Source organism: Coregonus clupeaformis, chromosome 35 (genome assembly GCF_020615455.1).
Source record: "Coregonus clupeaformis isolate EN_2021a chromosome 35, ASM2061545v1, whole genome shotgun sequence".
NCBI classification, from domain to species: domain Eukaryota; kingdom Metazoa; phylum Chordata; class Actinopteri; order Salmoniformes; family Salmonidae; genus Coregonus; species Coregonus clupeaformis.
Window position 1 is genome coordinate 22,763,090 of NC_059226.1, and position 10,809 is coordinate 22,773,898.

General features: G+C 41.5%; 1 long non-coding RNA gene across 1 annotated transcript; it reads left to right on the forward strand.

Moving 5' to 3' along the window:
* Nucleotides 1–3,720: 3,720 nt before the first annotated feature.
* On the forward strand, nt 3,721–7,923 carry LOC121551969. The gene is made up of 4 exons (XR_005997128.2): nt 3,721–3,767; nt 4,913–4,954; nt 5,230–5,508; nt 7,168–7,923. It is a non-coding gene; the product is annotated as an uncharacterized LOC121551969 (long non-coding RNA).
* Nucleotides 7,924–10,809: the final 2,886 nt, after the last annotated feature.

The following is a 10,809-nucleotide window of genomic DNA, read 5'->3' on the forward strand; positions in this document are numbered from 1 at the left end:
GCTGGGCTTTACGGAGGAGTGGCCAGAAAAAAGCCATTGCTTAAAGAAAAAAATAAGCAAACACGTTTGGTGTTCGCCAAAAGGCATGTGGGAGACTCCCCAAACATATGGAAGAAGGTACTCTGGTCAGATGAGACTAAAATTGAGCTTTTTGGCCATCAAGGAAAACGCTATGTCTGGTGCAAACCCAACACCTCTCATCCCCAGTGAAGAATGGTGGTGGCAGCATCATGCTGTGGGGATGTTTTCCATTGAAGGAATGATGGATGGCGCTAAATACATGGACATTCTTGAGGGAAACCTGTTTCAGTCTTCCAGAGATTTGAGACTGGGACGGAGGTTCACCTTCCAGCAGGACAATGACCCTAAGCATCCTGCTAAAGCAACATTCGAGTGGTTTAAGGGGAAACATTTAAATGTCTTGGAATGGCCTAGTCAATGCCCAGACCTCAATCCAATTGAGAATATGTGGTATGACTTAAAGATTGCTGTACACCAGTGGAACCCATCCAACTTGAAATTGCTGCAAAAGGTGGCTCTACAAAGTATTGACTTTGGGGGGGTGAATAGATATGCATGCTCAAGTTTTCTGTTTTGTTGTCTTATTTCTTGTTTGTTTCACAATAAAAAATATTGTGCATCTTCAAAGTGTAGGCATATTGTGTAAATCAAATGATACAAACCCCCAAAAAATGCCAAGGGGGGTGAATACTTTCGCAAGCCACTGTATAACATGACACTACCATTGAATAATACATTCAATAATAATACATAATTTGGATGAGACTTAGTCAATTAAAGCATTGTTCTTGTTCTGCAGGGGAGAATGACATTTTGTCCGTGGCCCATGTAACTGATGGCAACATGGAGATTGTTCAGCCACTCAAGACAACTGCTACACACGTGATTGTAAACATCACACACCTCTCCCTCTTTGGCCTCATCGGAAATTGGTTCTCCTTCCTCCCGGTGCGAAGCCAGGTGCTGCTGTTCCTCCGACCACAAGGGAACAGATCCCAGAAGCGCACACTGAATGTTATTTTGTTGCCCAAGAATGTGCCACTTTGTGAGGTAATATTTACAGTAAGAAGGAATTCATTCTGCACACTGCAAGAGCTGTTTTGTAGAATGAAAATGAACCTAGATATTGCTATAGCTGGATAAATGGTGGTAAAATGGCTCATTACCATTACTTGATTTCTCTCAGAACTGTTAGTGTGAATGTACACTGCTCAAAAAAATTAAGGGAACACTTAAACAACACAATGTAACTCCAAGTCAATCACACTTCTGTGAAATCAAACTGTCCACTTAGGAAGCAACACTGATTGACAATAAATTTCACATGCTGTTGTGCAAATGGAATAGACAACAGGTGGAAATTATAGACAATTAGCAAGAAACCCCCAATAAAGGACTGGTTTTGCAGGTGGTGACCACAGACCACTTCTCAGTTCCTATGCTTCCTGGCTGATGTTTTGGTCACTTTTGAATTCTGGCGGTGCTTTCACTCTAGTGGTAGCATGAGACAGAGTCTACAACCCACACAAGTGGCTCAGGTAGTGCAGCTCATCCAGGATGGCACATCAATGCGAGCTGTGGCAAGAAGGTTTGCTGTGTCTGTCAGCGTAGTGTCCAGAGCATGGAGGCGCTACCAGGAGACAGGCCAGTACATCAGGAGATGTGGAGGAGGCCGTAGGAGGGCAACAACCCAGCAGCAGGACCGCTACCTCCGCCTTTGTGCAAGGAGGAGCAGGAGGAGCACTGCCAGAGCCCTGCAAAATGACCTCCAGCAGGCCACAAATGTGCATGTGTCTGCTCAAACAGTCAGAAACAGACTCCATGAGGGTGGTATGAGGGCCCGACGTCCACAGGTGGGGGTTGTGCTTACAGCCCAACACTGTGAAGGACGTTTGGCATTTGCCAGAGAACACCAAGATTGGCAAATTCGCCACTGGCGCCCTGTGCTCTTCACAGATGAAAGCAGGTTCACACTGAGCACGTGACAGACGTGACAGAGTCTGGAGACGCCGTGGAGAACATTCTGCTGCCTGCAACATCCTCCAGCATGACCGGTTTGGCGGTGGGTCAGTCATGGTGTGGGGTGGCATTTCTTTGGGGGGCCGCACAGCCCTCCATGTGCTCGCCAGAGGTAGCCTGACTGCCATTAGGTACCGAGATGAGATCCTCAGACCCCTTGTGAGACCATATGCTGGTGCGGTTGGCCCTGGGTTCCTCCTAATGCAAGACAATGCTAGACCTCATGTGGCTGGAGTGTGTCAGCAGTTCCTGCAAGAGGAAGGCATTGATGCTATGGACTGGCCCACCCGTTCCCCAGACCTGAATCCAATTGAGCACATCTGGGACATCATGTCTCCCTCCATCCACCAACGCCACGTTGCACCACAGACTGTCTAGGAGTTGGCGGATGCTTTAGTCCAGGTCTGGGAGGAGATCCCTCAGGAGACCATCTGCCACCTCATCAGGAGCATGCCCAGGCGTTGTAGGGAGGTCATACAGGCACGTGGAGGCCACACACACTACTGAGCCTCATTTTGACTTGTTTTAAGGACATTACATCAAAGTTGGATCAGCCTGTAGTTTGGTTTTCCACTTTAATTTTGAGGGTGACTCCAAATCCAGACCTCCATGGATTGATAAATTTTATTTCCATTAATAATTTTTGTGTGATTTTGTTGTCAGCACATTAAACTATGTAAAGAAAAAAGTATTTAATAAGATTATTTCATTCATTCAGATCTAGGATGTGTTATTTTAGTGTTCCCTTTATTTTTATGAGCAGTGTATTTGATCAGTTTGCTCTGAAGTAATGCACCTATATTCTTCGAAGGTGGAACATCAACAGAAGGGGAGTACTTTCATTAAATCCAGCTCCAACTGCACATTGAGTCCTAGAGGAACATATGGTCTCTGCTGTGAGCTGGTGGCAAATTCTAGGATACAGCCAAAAGTAAGCATGGCCATCACACACAACCATACATTCCTATATGCACTAAGTGTACAAAACATTAAGGACACTTGCTCTTTCCATGAAAGACTGACCAGGTGCATCTAGGTGAAAGCTATGATCCTTTATTGATGTCACTTGTTAAATCCACTTCAATCAGTGTAGATGAAGGGGAGGAGACAGGTTAAATAATGATTTTTAAGCCTTGAGACAATTGAGATAGAGGGTGAATGGGCAAGACAAAAGATTTAAGTGCCTTTTGAACGGGGTATGGTAGTTGGTTTGTGTCAAGAACTGCAACACTGCTGGATTTTTCACGCTCAACAGTTTACCGTGTGTATCAAGAATGGTCCACCACTCAAAGGACATCCAGCCAAATTGACACTACTGTGGGAAGTGGGGGTGTGACTCAATATTAGGAAGGTGTCCTTAATGTTTTGTACACTCAGTGTAAGTATTCCTTTGTAATGTGCTATTACTGGTTTGTGGTGTTTGGTTTGATTAGTGGTTTTTATGTGCATATACCTGACACCATGAAGTTCCCACAGGAAAAAAATGTTAAATGTGCTTTATGGCCAGCTACATTTATTTCTAGCTCTCTGTTTCTGTCTATATTTGGCTAATGTTCTTTTTCATTTTGTTTTTCAGAGTGGGCAGTTTGACTATGACTATAGCCCAAACTTCCACCCCACATTTCAGGTGTTTTTGGACAGCATTTCAGGTGCAGAGAACATCAGACTGAGTCTTTTAGACAGAGGAAGTAACGACCAAAGAGTGTGGGAGTGTCTGGTTCCAGCAGGTTAGATCAAATGCCAGTTTGTTATTAACCTGTACACCCCTCAGCCCTACTTATTTAAACTCTATACAACACACTGTACACCCCTCACCCCCTACTTATTGAAACGGTATACAACACACTGTACACCCCTCGCCCCCTACTTATTTAAACAGTATACAACACACTGTACACCCCTCAGCCCTACTTATTTAAACTCTATACAACACACTGTACACCCCTCGCTCCCTACTTATTTAAACTGTATACAACACACTGTACACCCCTCGCCCCCTACTTATTTAAACTGTATACAATACACTGTACACCCCTCCTTATTTAAACTGTATACAATACACTGGACACCCCTCACCCCCTACTTATTGAAACTGTATACAACACACTGTACACCCCTCGCCCCCTACTTATTTAAACAGTATACAACACACTGTACACCCCTCGCCCCCTACTTATTTAAACTGTATTCAACACAAGGGATAAAATACATCTGATTTGATTTTCTTCTCCACAACTTCAGATTTCGTACCACCTCAAGTCAATCCAATCAACCCGAATCCAGGTAGGGTTTTGTTTTCTCTCTCATTGTCTATGGCTATACCTCTGATATGGAATGTGTTTTAGTCTTGTCTTATGCAAAATAATCAATCATTGTTATTGTTATGTACAGCATCAAGTGATCAGTCTTGTTAAGAGAGACACATTCAGGTTATTACATATTTTAGCTGTATTTAGTGGCTTGTTATGTAGAACATTTCTAAAAACCTGTTTTCGCTTTGTTATTATGGGGTATTGTGTATACATTGCTGAGGATTTTTTTATTTTTTATCCATTTCAGAATAAGGCTGTAACTTTAAAAAATGTGGAAAAAGTCAAGGGGTCTGAACATTTTCCGAATGCACTGTATTTAAACTGTATACAATACACTGGACACCCCTCACCCCCTCCTTATTTAAACTGTATACAATACACTGGACACCCCTCACCCCCTACTTATTTAAACTGTATTCAACACACTGTACACCCCTCGCCCCCTACTTATTTAAACAGTATACAACACACTGTACACTCCTCACCCCCTACTTATTTAAACACTATTCAACATGCAGGATCAAATACATCTTATACGATTTTCTTCTCCACAACTTCAGATTTCGTACCACCTCAAGTCAATCCAATCAACCCTAATCCAGGTAGGGTTTTGTTCTCTCTCTCATTGTCTATGGCTATACCTCTGATATGGAATGTGTTTTAGTCTTGTCTTACGCAAAATAATCAATCATTGTTATTTTTATGTAGAGCATCAAGTGATCAGTCTTGTTAAGAGAGACACATTCTGGTCATTAAATATGTTTTGGTGTATTTACTGGCTCGTTATGTAGAACATATCTTTTCTTCAGGGATTTAGTTGAATATGGCTCTAATAATATGACCTAGTTGTGTAAACATTTTCTGATATGAATCTCAGGTGCTGAGGCTGAACTGAACCAGCTCACAGATGCAGCTTTTGTGGATAAGCACATGGCTGATCTCATTCAGAGGGTCAAGATGGTGCAACATGTAGCAGATGACCTCGTTATGGAGGAAGTGATCCAAGATGAATTGTATTCAAGAATCTGCAGTGCTGATAACACTGAGAAACAAATAAGACTAATGTTTGATGCTGTACAAGCAGGAGGAACAAGAGTGAAATCTGCCTTCTACAAAGCTCTCCAAAACCATGAACCTCGTCTTGTCCAGGACCTGGGTAAGATCAAACTCTTCTAGTCCCCTGTAGCTCAGTTGGTAAAGCATGGCGCTTGCAACACCAGGATAGTGGGTTCACTTCCCAGGACCACCCATACATAAAAACATATACATAAATATATATAATCCCTTTGGATTAAAGCGTTTGATAAATGTAATACACAGTTGAAGTCGGAAGTTTACATAACCTTAGGTTGGAGTCATTAAAACCACTCCACAAATTTCTTGTTAACAAACTATAGTTTTGGCAAATCGGTTAGGACATCTACTTTGTGCATGACAAAAGTAAATTTTCCAACAATTGTTTTCAGACATTATTTCACTGTATCACAATTCCAGTGGGTCAGAAGTTTACAAACACTAAGTTGACTTTGCCATTAAACAGCTTGGAATATTCCAGGAAATTATGTCATGGCTTTAGAAGCTTCTGATAGGCTAATTGACATATTTTGAGTCAATTGGAGGTGTACCTGTGGATGTATTTCATGGCCTACCTTCAAACTCAGTGCCTCTTTGCTTGACATCATGGGAAAATCAAAAGAAATCAGCCAAGACCTCAAAAAAAACATTGTAGACCTCCACAAGTCTGGTTCATCCTTGGGAGCAATTTCCAAACGCCTGAAGGTACCACGTTCATCTGTACAAACAATAGTACTCAAGTATAAACACCATGGGACCACGCAGCCATCATACCGCTCAGGAAGGACATGCGTTCTGTCTCCTAGAGATGAACGTACTTTGGTGCGAAAAGTGCAAATCAATCCCAGAACAACAGTAAAGGACCTTGTGAAGATGCTGGAGGAAACAGGTACAAAAGTATCTATATCCACAGTAAAATGAGTCCTATACCGACATAACCTGAAAGGCTGCTTAGCAAGGAAGAAGCCACTGCTCCAAAACCTCCATAAATAAGCCAGACTACGGTTTGCAGCTGCACATGGGGACAAAGATCGTACTTTTTGGAGAAATGTCCTCTGGTCTGATGAAACAAAAATAGAGCTGTTTGGCCATAATGACCATCGTTATGTTTGGAGGAAAAAGGGGGAGCTTGCAAGCCGACGAACACCATCCCAACCGTGAAGCACGGGGGTGGCAGCATCATGCTGTGGGGGTGCTTTGCTGCAGGAGGGACTGGTGCACTTCACAGAATAGATGGCATCATGAGGAAGGAAAATTATGTGAATATATTGAAGCAACATCTCAAGACATCAGTCAGGAAGTTAAAGCTTGGTCGCAAATGGGTCTTCCAAATGGACAATGACCCCAAGCATACTTCCAAAGTTTTGGCAAAATGGCTTAAGGACAACAAAGTCAAGGTATTGGAGTGGCCATCACAAAGCTCTGACCTCAATCCTATAGAAAATTTGTGGGCAGAACTGAAAAAGCGTGTGTGAGCAAGGAGGCCTACAAACCTGACTCAGTTACACAAGCTCTGTCAGGAGGAATGGGCCAAAATTCACCGAACTTATTGTGGGGAGCTTGTGGAAGGCTACCCAATTTGATTACCTGTTCAGGAGTCTTATGGCTTGGGGGTAGAAGCTGTTAAGAAGCCTTTTGGACCTAGACTTGGCGCTCCGGTAGTGTGTATTCTTCTGCATTTTGATGGGAAGTATGTACATTTACAATAACATTTCTAATCACATTCTTCTACCAATGGCAGCAGCAGATTCCCACTGATGAATGGGATGGCTTGGGTTGGTCCTCGACCGCTGGACAAAGGGCAGCAAGTGGGCCCTCTTCAGGAGCAGGATATGAGAATACTACAGTCATTATGCTCCTAATCCGCATTGGAGTGTTGGGAGACATGACAGCAGAAAGTCTATGATGATTAAAACTTAAAACTGTTATAGTCTTGGTTAACCTGGAGAAATCCAGTGTGTTTGTGCTAACATTCCACTCCTTGTCATGCCAAACAGTCTGGCTGTATCGCATGACAAGAATCATTCGTCACGTGCACAGGATACACTGTGTGAGTGTGTAAATTAATGAATATGAGTGTGCGTGAGTGTGTGTGTGTGGGAATGTTTGGAGTGGTGTGCATAGACAGCCAGTGATTGCAGGTAGACAGTCATTGATAAGCAGTTCAGCAGTCTTAATGCTTCAGAGCTCGCCCCCAGTGATGGACTGTGTAGTCTTCCCACCCTCTGTAAAGCCTTGTGGTGGAGGGCGGTGCAGCTGCCGTACCAGGTGGTGATACAGTAGAAGCTTGTGAGGATCTGAAGGGCTATGCCAAGTTTCTTTCAGCCGCCTGAGGAAGAACAGGTTCTTGTGGTGGTTCACTGGTGTGCCTTCTTGATAAATGCACCAAGGAGAGGCAAGGAGTGGAATGTTATCACAAACACACCAGATTTCTTCAGGCTAGTAATGTGTCCTAGTGTTTACAATCATTCTTAACCATGTTCATTTTTAAATGTATTTTGTCTTCTTAATTCATTTTTTTCTTTTTAATAGGGTATTGCATTTAAAAAAAATTCAAATTTACTTATATTAATGTAGTGAATATCATTTACTATTTTAATGTTGAAATGTTGACATTTAACACCATTCAGTTTCTACAAATGCGCTGAACTGTAAGGGTGCTGAGTCTTGTTATTAATAGTCCAGATTGTATGTTTCTGACTTGCTACTCATGTTCTCTGGTGGTATTAGTCCCCTGTAGCTCAGTTGGTAGAGCATGGCGCTTGTAACGCCAGGGTTGTGGGTTCGTTTCCCACGGGGGGCCAGTATGAAAATGTATGCACTCACTAACTGTAAGTCGCTCTGGATAAGAGCGTCTGCTAAATGACTAAAATGTAAATGTAAAAAAAGTGGTAGCCTACACATGGAGATGGAGGGAAAATAAATATCCTAGAGGGCAAACTTTAACCTTGTGATGGTCCAATTGTTGCTGTTTACCAAAGTTTCCATTCTATTTCTCTGAAATGTTGCCTTACTCTACTTTTGGAATAGCAAGCCTCTATTGAAATGGTGTAGTCAGTATATTATATGCAATTTTGAGTGTTGTCAAATATTTTTCGGTTTATTTAATTGGTCTGAATTTTCATATCTTATCAAAAAGTCCTTTATTACATAGATATTTACTAAGTATGTCTGCTATTGAATGGATGCATATTCTTTGAGCTACTACAATTATTGAGATCTTTTTATTTTAGTTTATTAATCATGTGTTGAAGGTTTATTTTAATTAATTCAAAGGATTGATGTGGCTATTGTTTATGATTGAATTATTGGTTAATCATTTTATGCATGCTTTTATGCATAAATAATATCTGGATATGTTTCTTTCAAATTGACCATTTAACAAAAATTTTATGTTTAGTAATTTTCTATTTTGTGTATTTTTTTGTATTGTTAAATGATTCCCTGCCGTGTCCATTGTGGGGGAAAGGGAATTTTTGAAAATCATGTCCTGTTATGGGTTTATTTCTCAATAAATAATGACTATAGATAGTTATGGTGTGGCGATTCCCTTCACATGAAATAGCATGGTGTAGTTTAGGGTGAGGGGGGTTAATGATTGTACTAACAAAATAGCTACTATATGGTGAATACCAATGTTCAACATGATGATAATTCATTATTATCATTGGTCTTATTACAATAAATATATCTTGCTAAATGTATTTTATCAATGTGTAACACTGCCATGCTATGCCACCGCAGCTTTCAACAGGAGCATTAGGATCTCTCTCTAACACATACACATGTTCTAAAAATCCAGGTTGAGCTGGCAAATGTGGAAATGAGCAAACCACCAGGTAACTCTTTTCTTTAGAGTTAAAAAAGACAAAGCCCATTCAACATGTAGGTTACTGAACCAGATGGACAAACATCACCCAACGTTCATCATCAACAGTACAGTATATACTTACAACAAGACAGGGGCAGGAGAAAGTCAGAGTGAAACTGGGCATCAAACTTTAATTATTCTTCAAAAACTGGGTCAAACTAGCTCTATTCCCTCTCATGTGCTCCTTCCTCTCTGCGGCCACACCCAGGTCTCACACCTGATATTGATGAACCTCTTCAGCCAATGAGAAGAGTTCAGAAATTAGACAGCCTTCACCAGGTTACACAACAGCACGGAAGGAAAATAGTGCCAAGGGCTTTGTCAACCATATTACAAATTTACAAAGCAAAGCACTTTTTGTATTTAATAAACACACACATTTCAAAGACACGGCAGCAATGCCACACAACTACAAAATCAACATGCTGGAAGCCATATGTACTGTTGAAGTCGGAAGTTAATACTTGTTTTTCAACCAATCCACACATTTCTTGTTAACAAACTATTGGTTTGGCAAGTCGTTTAGGACATCTAATTTGTGCATGACACAAGTAATTTACAGACAGATTTATTAACTTATAATTCACTGTGTCACAATTCCAGTGGGTCAGTAATTTACATACACTAAGTTGACTGTGCCTTTAAACAGCTTGGAAAATGACAGAAAATGATTTCAGGGCTTTAGAAGCTTCTGATCGGCTAATTTACATAATTTGAGTCAATTGGAGGTGTACCTGTGGATGTTTTTCAAGGCCTACATTCAAACTCCGTGCCTCTTTGCTTGACATAATGGGAAAATGAAAATAAATCAGCCAAGACCTGAGCAAAAAAAAATTGTAGACCTCCACAAGTCTGGTTCATCCTTGGGAGCAATTTCCAAACACCTGAAGGTACCACGTTCATCTGTACAAACAATAGTGCACAAGTATAAACACCATGGGACCACGCAGCCGTCATACCGCTCAGGAAGGAGACGCGTTCTGTCTCCTAGAGATGAACGTACTTTGGTGCGAAAAGTGCAAATCAATCCTAGAACAACAAGGACCTTGTGAAGATGCTGGAGGAAACAGGTACAAAAATAACGATATCCACAGTAAAACTAGTCCTATATGAACCTGAAAGGCCGCTCAGCAAGGAAGAAGAAGCCACTGCTTCAAAACCGCCATAAAAAAGCCAGACTACGGTTTGCAACTGCACATGGGGACAAAGATTGTACTTTTTGGAGAAATGTCCTCTGGTCTGATGAAACAAAAATAGAACTGTTTGGCCATAATGACCATCGTTATTTTTGGAGGAAAAGGGGGGACTTGCAAGCTGAAGAACACCATCCCAATTGTGAAGCACGGGGGTGGCAGGAGGAATGGGCTAAAATTCACCCAACTTATTGTGGGAAGCTTGTGGAAGGCTACCCGAAACGTTTGACCCAAGTTAAACAATTTAAAGGCAATGCTACCAAATACTAATTGAGTGTATGTAAACTTCTGACCCACTTGGAATGTGATGAAAGAAATA